The sequence below is a fragment of the Saimiri boliviensis genome, chromosome X (assembly GCF_048565385.1).
Source record: "Saimiri boliviensis isolate mSaiBol1 chromosome X, mSaiBol1.pri, whole genome shotgun sequence".
NCBI lineage: Eukaryota > Metazoa > Chordata > Mammalia > Primates > Cebidae > Saimiri > Saimiri boliviensis.
The window spans coordinates 15183248-15194108 of NC_133470.1; positions in this window are offsets into that span (position 1 = coordinate 15183248).

Genomic DNA, 10861 nt, shown 5'->3' on the forward strand with positions numbered 1-10861 from the left:
TAGTAAACCCACTATTCATATTTTCACCTTAGTGTAAAAATGCATATAGAATGGGTATTAAATCACTGATTATTTAAAATAGTGACTTTACAAACATCTTCAGATCCTTGTTTCTAACGATTTGCCCTTTTATCCCCATTAAACCAAGAGCACATATCTGTAAGATATAAATTGGTTTTAGTATTGTTATTGTTGCTTGCAATAAACCTCTTTTTTTAGCTTCAAAATAGTAATTTCCCTGGAAAAAGATCAAGAAGTAAAGTCTGTAATAGAAAGACATAGAAGCTAGTCTGACAGGAAGGCAGACAACTTAAAACTTTTCTAAACAGGTAAAAGCAATGGAGAGCATGTCCAGCACAGATACCTTGGTTAAAGTACAAGGACATAAAATGTACTACGTGCCTGTAAGCATGGTATGTCTAACCGCTACCTAGGATAGGGCTTCACAAAGAGTTATTAGCACACTTATGATTTATTCTTTAACAATAAAGGAAACTTTAAAGAGGAACTTATTTACTTCCCACGATAAGACAGTTTGAATACTCCAGGAGTTTACACCCCATCCAAAGAGGAGAGACAGACACAGGCAGAGAGAGAGAGAGACAGAGAGATAGTTTTAAAATCTTCAGAGGGATCTATTACCACACCCTTCACCATACTGAACCTTTTTAGATGTACTCGTATTATATCCTATTGTATAGCTAGATGAATGGAATTTCAGTTGACCAGCTGACAACTGGCCTTTTGGACATTTCACTAAAACATTTATCATTTCCATTCCTAGCTCTTTGGGAGATCGAGGCAAGTGGACCACTTGAGCCCAGGAGTTTGAGACCAGCCTGGGCAATTTGGCAAAACCTCATGTCTAAGGAATACATACATACATACATAATACAAAAATTAGCTGGGCATGGTGGTGCACACCTGTAGTCCCAGCTACTCAGGAAGCTGAAGTGGGAGGATGGCTTGAGCCTGGAGAGGTTGAGGCTGCAGTGAGCAAGATCACACCACAGAATTCCAGCCTGGGTGACAGAGTGAGACCCTGTCTCAGAAAAATATTTTTTTTTAATTTTAAACCTTTTGTTTTGGTTATTCTCCATTTGAGTCCTTTCCCCTCCCCCATGCCCCTTTCTTCTAGGACCTCAGTTCTGGTGGTGACAGTGGCAGTGGCAGTGCAATGACAGCTCCTGGCAGCGGTCCCCTTTTCACACCTTTGGTTCTCACTGGGTCTTCAGGAAGGTGACGGGCTGGGAGAGAAGCAGATACACCTTCCAGCTTCCCCCAGTTCCTGGCTCCTTCAGCATCTCTTGCTAGTTCCCTTGAACCTACCCACACTTCTGTAAATAATCCAGTAAATTCAAAATGACTTATGACTACATCTTCTGTTTCTGCTGGGACCATTATTGAAACAGTTTTCTTTTCATATTTCAAGCCAACAAACTGTGGGGCTGGGAGCCTCAAATACTTCTGTAAAGTGTTAGAGAAGGTAGAGACCCGAGGCACTGTGTCTATAGCACTTACAGATTTCACAGCCTGTTTTATGGAAGGCACTATAACACTATGAGCTAAGAGTGGATAAAATTAATTTGGAGAAAGTGTCTTAGAGTAAAGGTTAAAGAAGATGAGATACGAAAAGCGTCTAAATGCTATACAGTTGGTAACAGATCCTCCGCAAGTGTTAGTTCCTCATGCGCCTATTTTTTTTTTTTTTTTTTTTTTTTTGAGACGGAGTCTTGCTGTGTCACCCAGGCTAGAGTGTAGTGGCACGATCTTGGCTCACTGCAACCTCCACCTCCCAGGTTCAAGCGATTCTCCTGCCTCAGCCTCCTGAGTAGCTGAGACTGCAGGCACACACCACCACACCCAGCTAATTTTTATATTTTTAGAAGAGAGGGGGTTTCACCACATTGGCCAGGATGGTCTCGAACTCTTGACCTCGTGATCCACCCGCCTCGGCATCCCAAAGTGCTGGGATTACATGTGTGAGCCACCACACTTGGCCACGCCCATTTTTTGACAGTAAAAGAAGTGACGATTGAGTTGACGGGGAAGAACGCAGAGTTTGACAGACACAGAAGCACACAGAGAACGGCATGTGCACAAAGAAAAAGTCACTGCAGAAGCCAGGTGCGGTGGCTCACGCCTGTGACGCCAGCACTTTGGGAGGCTGAGGCAAGTAGATTGCTTGAGCTCACAAGTTTGAGACCAGCCTGGCAACATGGTGAAACCCCGTCTCTACCAAAAATTAAAAAAATTAGCCAGGCATGTGGTGTATGCCTGTGGTTTCAGCTACTCAGGAGGCTGAGGCAGGAGAATCGCCTGAGCCTGGGAGGTTTAGGTTCCAGTGAGCCGAGATCGCGCCACTGCACTGCAGCCTGGGTGACAGAGTAAGACTCCATCTCAAAAAATAATCATAATAATAAGAAGGGGTCAATTTAAACAGGACTTGGAGTGCTATGCTAAGGTGTCTGAACTTCATTCCGTGGGTGTTGGGGACACATTGACAGTTACTAAGCAGAAAACTTGTAGAAACAGTTGCCGATCCCACCACGCCTCTAGCTGCTGCTACCACTCTGAGGGCTTTGCGCACCTCTCCTAGTGGAAATGTGATGTCTGCAAGAGCAGCCAGAGATGCAATAAGCACTGACAGGAGGCCACTGGCTATAGCAGACGGAGGCTAGGAACAGTCAGGGCAGTGCGGGTTTCATGGTCACAAGGAGAGTGACGAGCACCACAGTAGGCAACGAGCCAGCTGGATCAGCAATCCACAAGGCCAAGTGTGGTCTCATCCTTTTTTTTTAATTTCAGTTGAGGTTTAACCTACACACAGTAAAGTGCACAAATCAAGTTATAAACATTTCTAGCTGTCTATAATTTGTTTCAAAATACTATGGCAGTGGGGAGAATGGAGAGAGGTGTGCAGGGGCAGGATTGACCATAATTATTGGGGCTGAGTGATGGGTACTTATCAGCATTGCAAATTCTTGATCTTCGCCTCAAACCCACTAAAGTTGAAACCAGGAGGTAGGTCCAGCAATCTCTGTTTTAACAAATCTCCCAGGGGGTTCTGATGCAGGTTCAAGTTTGAGGGCTAGGCACAGTGGCTCATGCCTATAATCACAGCACTTTGGGAGGCTAAGGCAGGAGAGTCACTTGAGGCTAGCAATTCAAGACCAACCTGGGCAACATAGTGAGATCCCATGTCTACCAAAAACTAAACAAATTAACCAGGGTTGGTGGTGTGCACCTGTAGTCCCAGCTACTCAGAAGGCTGAGGTAGGATGACCACTTGAGCCTAGGAGTTCGAGACTGCAATGAGCTGTGATTGTACCACTGCACTACAGCCTGGGCAACAGAGCAAGAGCCTCTCTCAAAAAAAAGAAAGAGAGAGAGAGAAGAAGGAAGGAAGGAAAGTTTGAGAGGTTGTTCATCAAGTGTTGCCAAAGGGTGATAATTTAAGACTGACACTACATAAAGGGATTTAGGTGAAAGAGAGAGAGAGAGAGAGAGAGAGAGAGAGAGAGAGAAAGTAAGTAAGTTTGAGTTGTTGTTCATCAAGGGTTGCCAAAGGGTGATATTTAAGACTGACACTACATAAAGAGATTTAGGCAAAAATAAAGTAAGAAAACCTCCAAAATAAAGTAAAACTATGCTCAAAAGAGGCAGGCAGAGGAGCAAACATATTTTTAAGTCAGTACTTGAAAAGTGGAATCAATACCACTTCAGTGACAAACACATATCAGAGAAAATCAAAACCAAAGACTTACCATTTTAAAATATTTCAAATTGGGCCAGGAACGCAGCTCATGCCTGTAATCCCAGCACTTTGGGAGGCCAAGGCAGGCAGATTGCTTGAGCCCAAGAATTCAAGACCAGCGTGGGCAACATAGTAAGACTTTGTCTCTTAAAAAAAAATTAAAATTTAAAATTAAAAATTACTTTTTAGAAATGACAATGTGATGGCTAACACCTGGAATCCCAATACCTAAGACTTCAGGAGGCCAAGATGGGTGGATCACCTGAGGTCAGGAGTTCAAGACCAGTCTGGCCAACATGGTGAAACCCCATCTCTACTAAAATTACAAAACTTATCCGGGCATGGTGGCTGGCACCTGTAGTACCAGCTACTCGGGAGGCTGAGGCACAAGAATCTCTTGAACCCGGGAGGCAGAGGTTGCAGTGAGCCGAGATCGTGCCATTGAACTCTAGCCTGGGTGACAGAGCGAGACTCTGTCGCCAGAAAAATAAAAAGAAAGAAAATACAGGATTAATTAAGGAAGCTTTACAATGTAAAATCACTCATCAAAATTTAGGAAAGTTTTTTTTTTTAATACAGAATAACAACAGCAATGTTGATTTGATAAGCAAGTGGATGGAAAGAATAAAAGGCAATGTTTTGGGCACTTTGGCATTTGAAGGCTTGAATTCAGAAAGACATAGCCAAAATTCAAACATTCTGTCCCAGTTTTCTAGCAGTACTGTACTTCTGTTCACCAATGTGCATGGTTTGTGAACACTTTAGGGTGTTTCATGAGATAAATTTTAAAAAAAAGAATAGGGAATTGAGGGAACCTCAGTTAAAGTAGGCTCCATTCCGTTCTGGAATTGTGACTGATTCAAAGTGCACGTGACTCTACAGTGACTGGAAAACCTCACAGACAGAAGCCCCTCTCAGCGCTATTTCAGGCCACCCCCAGCTAAAGCCAGCATCCAGCATCGTAATTCATCTGCGTGATACATCATGCACATTCATTTCACATTCAGGCAGGAAGTATTTGCTAAGCCTACCACACACTAGGTCCTACAATAGATGCATAATCTGCAGATAACTTAATAAGCAATTTTAATGGTCAGAGTTATCAAAGAAGTTAACACATTGCTCGCATTTCTGGTAGGCACAGATAGGTATTCATTTATTAAGCAAACGGACTCTTACATGTTTATGTAAATGAACACAAATAGTCTTTCATGCAAAATCCTATCGATTTTGAGTATAGAGCACACTGAAATTAGACAAGCTAACACTCAGAGGACATTTTCCTCCTTTTCCTAAAGAAGTCGTTTAGCTCCTTGGTTTGGGAAATTTCCAGCACACTCTGCTTTACACATTCCCAGCCAGTTGTATTTTCAAACCTTGCCTCTAGGCATCTAGAGAGAGGGAGTCAGTCCACCACGAGGTCTAAAGACCTGGACCCAGCAGGCCCTGAGTACTGTACATTGAGAGTACAATACTCTCAATGGCTTTTCGTCTCCCCTCCAGTGGTGGGGACCGTCAACCCAAGTGCCTGAGAAAAGAAGATGGAAATCTGTGGCTCTATGAGATGCTTTGTATGAACTCACAGCGTTGAAACTTTTTTTATTATGTAGTGTTAGCTAGGATAGGGAAAGAAAAATACACCAAGCCTACGTCTGCAAACTTCCAAAGCGCGACATAAGACACTAAAGGTTTGGTGTCAAGAACAATCAAATCCTTGTCGTCTACCCATTTACTAGCACAGTTTCCACAAATAACAGGCAAGCTCCAAATTTTCATAAAATATTTTGGCAGTGCAGGATGGGCCAACTTTCTGGCAGTCTCTCTAAGGAAATGACTGCAAATGTTTTCTGGTGTGAACGGCCTTAAGTATTTTAACTCCTTGGTAAATACAGTTGCCAACAGTCCCAAATATGTTTTGCTATTTCTGAATTGGACATTCAGAATTATTTTAGGGTAAATTTTTTCAATAATAAGTATTTCAGTAAATGAATTACCCTACTTCCCTTTCTTAAATGTTGATGACTATGGAAAAAATTTTGTAAATGAGAAACAAACTTTAGAAGCCAAATAGCAGAAGATGAGATAAAGAAAAATTTCCTAGAAAGCACATTATACAGACAACATGACTCGATTGAGGCTTCCAGGAATAATGTACTCCACCCACAGTCTTTACTGTAAGAGAATCCTAATTTCTTTCTTTTCTTTTCTTTTCTTTTTTTTTTTTTTTTTTTTGAGATGGAGTTCTGCTCTTGTTGCCCAGGCTGGAGTGCAATGGCACCATTTCAGCTCACTGTAACCTCTGCCTCCTGGGTTCAAGTGATTTTCCTGCCTCAGCCTCCCAAGTAGCTGAGATTACAGGCACCTGCCACCATGCCCGGCTAATGTTTTGTATTTTAGTAGAGACAGCCTTTCACCATGTTGGTCAGGCTGGCCTCAAACTCCTGACCTCAGGTGATCCCCCCGCCTCAGCCTCCCAAAGTGCTGTGATTACAAGCGTGAGCCACCACGCCTGACCTGAGAATGCTAATTTCTAAATCAAAGATTTGAAAAACCAGCATAATTTACTAATCTGGAATGATGCTGTAGTACTTTCTTCAGCAAGTTATCCTGAAGAATGTTCTAAATCTGGCTTTCCATAAGGTAGCCACTAGCCATATGTATCTATTAGAATTTGAATTTGTTTAAATTAATCGAAATGAAATACAATTAAAAATTTAGTCCCTCAGTCATACCTGCCTCATTTCACATGCTATATAACTGCACGTGGCTAGTGGCTGCCATATTGGTTCATGCAGAACATTTCTATCTCAAAGAAAATTCTATTAGAATTGCTCTCAGTTCTTGCTACACAAAGTGTGAACCAGCAGCTTCAGCATCATCTGGGAGCTTGTCAGAAAGGCAGAATCTCAGGTCCCACACCAAACCTACTGAATTAGAATCTTCATTTTAACAAAATCCCCAGGCTATTGGTATGCATATTAAAGTCTGAGAAGCACTGGTCTAAGTCAATGTTTCCTAGACTGATTTGATCATAAGAATCACCTACGCTGGGCACAGTGGCTCACATCTGTAATCCCAACACTTTGGGAGGTCGAAGTGGGCAGATCCCTTGAACCCAGGAGTTCAAAAATAGCCTTGCCAACAAGGCAAAATCCCGTCTCTACAAAAAATTAGCCAGGTATGGTGGTACACAGGTGTGGTCCCACTACTCAGGGAGCTAAGATGGGAGAATCCCTTCAACCTGGGAGGCAGAGGTTTCAGTGAGTCGAGATGGCACCACTGCACCAGCCTGGGTAACAGAGTGAGACTCCATCTCAAAAAAAAAAAAAAAAAAAAAAAAGTAATTGCCATTGTGATGTTACTAAAAGGTAGAACCTTTAAAAAGTGATTAGAGCCTGTGGTCCTAGCTACTCAGGAGACTGAGGTTGGAGGATCACTTGAACCCAGCAGTTCAAGCCTGTGGTGAGCTAGGATTGACTGTACCACTGCACTGTAGCCTGGGTGACAGAGTAAGACACTGTTTCAATAAAAGAGAGAGGCCGGGTGCAGTGGTTCATGCCTATAATCCCAGCACTTTGGGAGGCCAAGGCGGACAGATCACGACATCAAGAGATTGAGACCATCCTGGCCAACATGGTGAAACCCTACCTCTACTAAAAATACAAAAGTTAGCTGGGGGTGGTGGCACGCACCTGTAGTCCCAGCTACTCAGGAGGCTGAGGCAAGAGAATTGCTTGAACCTGGGAGGCAGAGGTTGCAATGAGCCAAGATCGCGCCACTGCACTCCAGCCTGGTGACAGAGTGAGACTCCATCTCAAAAAAAAAATAAAAAAAATTAAAAAGAGAGAGGCAATTAGGTCATGAATGGATGAATGCTGTTACTGCAAGAGTGGATTAGTTATCACAGTAGTTTGTCCTCCTTTCTCTCTGTCTCACACATGTGCCCCCTTGTCATGTGATGCCTTCTGCCATGGGATGACCCTGGCCAGATGCCAGCACTGTGCTCCTGGACTTCCTGGACTCCAGAACCATGAGCCAAATAAACTTCTGTTCTTTATAAATTATCCAGTCTGTGGTATCTGTTATAACAACAGAAAATTGACTGAAACAGAAAATTGGTACTAGAGGTGGGGTTGCTACTGTACTAAATACCTGAAAATATGGAAGCAGGTTTGGAACTGGGTGCTGGGTAGAGGCTGGGAGAATTTAGAGGAGCAGGCTAGAAAAAGCCTCTATTACTGTGAATATAGCATTAAGGGTGATACTGGTGAGGGCTCAGAAGAAGACAAAAGCAGGCTGAGGTGGGCGAATCACTTAAGGCCAGGAGTTTAAGACCAGACTGGCCAAGACAGTAAAACCCCTTTGCTACTAAAAATACAAAAAACAAAAAAACAGCCGGGCATGGTGGCACATGCCTGTAGTCCCGGCTACTAGGTAGGTTGAGTCACGAGAATCATTTGAACCTAGGAAGCGGAGGTTGCATAAGCCAAGATCACACCACCGCACTCCCAGGCAACAGAGGGAGACTCTGTCTCCAAAAAAGAGAAGACAAGAGCTGTAGGGAAAGTCTGGACCTTCTTAGAGATTACTTTAGTGGTTATGATCAGAATGCTGGTAGAAATATGGACAATAAAGGCCATTTTGATATGGTCTCAGATGGAAATGAGTACAAGGTGTTGGAAACTTACTTGGAGTAAAGGCCATCCTTATTATAAAGTTCCAAAGGCCTTGACTGAATTGTGTCCACATCCTAGGACATCATGTACTGCAGAACATAAGAGTGATAAACTAGGATATCCAGTGGAAGAAATATCTAAGCAGCAAAGCATTCAGGCTGCTGTGTGGCTACTTTTAATGGCATATAGTGAGATGTGAGAGGAAACACTACTTAAAGACAGAATTTATAATTATAAGAGAAGCAGAAGGGAAAGATTTGGAAAATTCACAGCCTGACCTCATAAAGAGGGGGAAAGCATGTTCACAAGAGAATACTAAGGGTGAGGCCAAGCAACTATTTGCTAAAAAGACTAGTATGGACAGAAGGAAGCCAGGTGCTATTCATCAAACAACAGGAAAATGACCCCAACAGTGTTTCAGAGATCTTTGAGGCTGCCCCTTCGATGGAAGAGCTCAGTAAGCTGAGCTGTGGTGTGATCTCGGCTCACTGAGCTTTGAGGCTCGGAGCTCTAGTAGCGCAGAATGATTTTAGGGAACAGGCCTGAGGCACTCCCCGCAAGCTCACCACCCAGGCCTGCCTTGGGACCTATTCCAGTACAGCACTCTTCAGCCATCCCAATCGTGGGTCGAGTGGCCCAAGTGGCTCAAGTGGCCCAAGGCATGGCTTTAGCCCCTACTCCAGAGGGCACAAGCAGTAAACCTTGGCAGCATCCACATGCTGTTAAGTCTGCAGGCTCGCCAAATGCAAGAGCTGCTGGGGCATGGTCACCTCCACCTAGATTAGAAAGCATGGGGGCCCAGGCAGAAATCTCTGCCTCAGGGGTGGAGCCACCACAGACAGTCAGCATTAGAGTATTGCCTGGCGGAGGTGTGGGAGCAGGAATCAAATTTCCAATGTCTTAGTGGACCCTGATTTTTTTTTTTTTTTTTTTTTGAGACTGAGTCTCACTCTGTCACCCAGGCTGGAGTACAGCGGTGTGATCTCAGCTCACTGCAGCCTACGCCTCACGGGTTCAAGCAATTCTCCTGCCTCAGTCTCCCGAGTAGCTGGGATTATAGGCACCTGCCACCACATCTGGTTAATTTTTTGTATTTTTAGAAGAGATGGGGTTTTACCATGTTGGCCAGACTGGTCTCGAACTCCTTATCGCCAGGTGATCCACCCGCTTCAGACTCCCAAAGTGTTGGGATTACAGGCATGAGCCACCGCGCCCGGCCTATTTTTAATAGCATCCCTATAACGAACTCTTCTGTAAGGTAAATAATCACTGTGTTGCACATGTAATAATCTCCTAATTTATATATTTAGTTTTTTCTTTTCAGCCACTCTCCAACCTCTCTCTATATGGTATATATGACCTCTACTTATGGATAGGCTCCCTCATATGAATAGTTATCCAGGGGATGCCCCACAACTCCCTTTCTCTCCCAACCTTGCCAGACTAAGGTTTGCATTGGCTCAACCCAGCTTACCCCACTGCAGCCTGGTATCTCACCCACTCTTCCCTAGTCCCAGCTTCTCATCTTGAATCATTGCCTGTGCCAGTTTTGGGGGCCAGAGTTATGCCTTTTGAATCCATGGCTCCTCCTCATCCTCAACAACCACATCCCCATTCCCTATGTTTTCACTCCAGAGATCCGGGCCTATTCCTCACCTCTCTCAGCATATATTTATTTAATACCAGCCACTTTCATTCTGTGCAATGCACTGAATTAGCTACAATGGAAAGCCCTGAGAAAGCCCTGGCCTCAAGAACCTTTAGACCAGTGAATGAGATGACATTTATACAGCAGAAATCATTATCAAGGAGAAAGGAATGTGCCAGGTTTTGCCCACACCCATAAAATCAACACTGAATCAGATCCCAGGATCGATCTAACCTAAGGCAAGAGACATTTAACAGATTCCAGCCCCTGGAAGGTCAGATGTAAGTCTCCAGCTACCCTTCTGCATCATTTGATTCTGATGTGGGACCTTAATTCTTATATCCAGGATTCTTATTTGGTCACTGCTCCAAGTATCATCTATTCTGGAAACTTGCTTAACCTCTCAGTCTCCTACTGGGGGCTCTAGATCTTATCATTGGATTCTACCTTGGTCTTTGTCCCTCATTTTTGGTTCTATTAACTTTCACAGTCTATCTTTTCTTTGACCTGGGATCCCTACATGAACTGGTGAATTTCCCCAGAACTGTAGCTAGCAGATGGCACCTTCTCCATCCTCCTCCTCCTCCTCCTCCTCCACTTTATTGAGGTATAATTAACATATAAAGAACGGCATATATTTAATGTGTACAATGTGAAGAGTTTGAACATACACAAACACTAGTTGATAACATCGCAGCAATCAAGGTAACACACATGTCCAACATCTGCTAAAGTTTCCTTGTTTTTGCCTTTGTAGTAAGAACACTTCGCTAGGCGCAG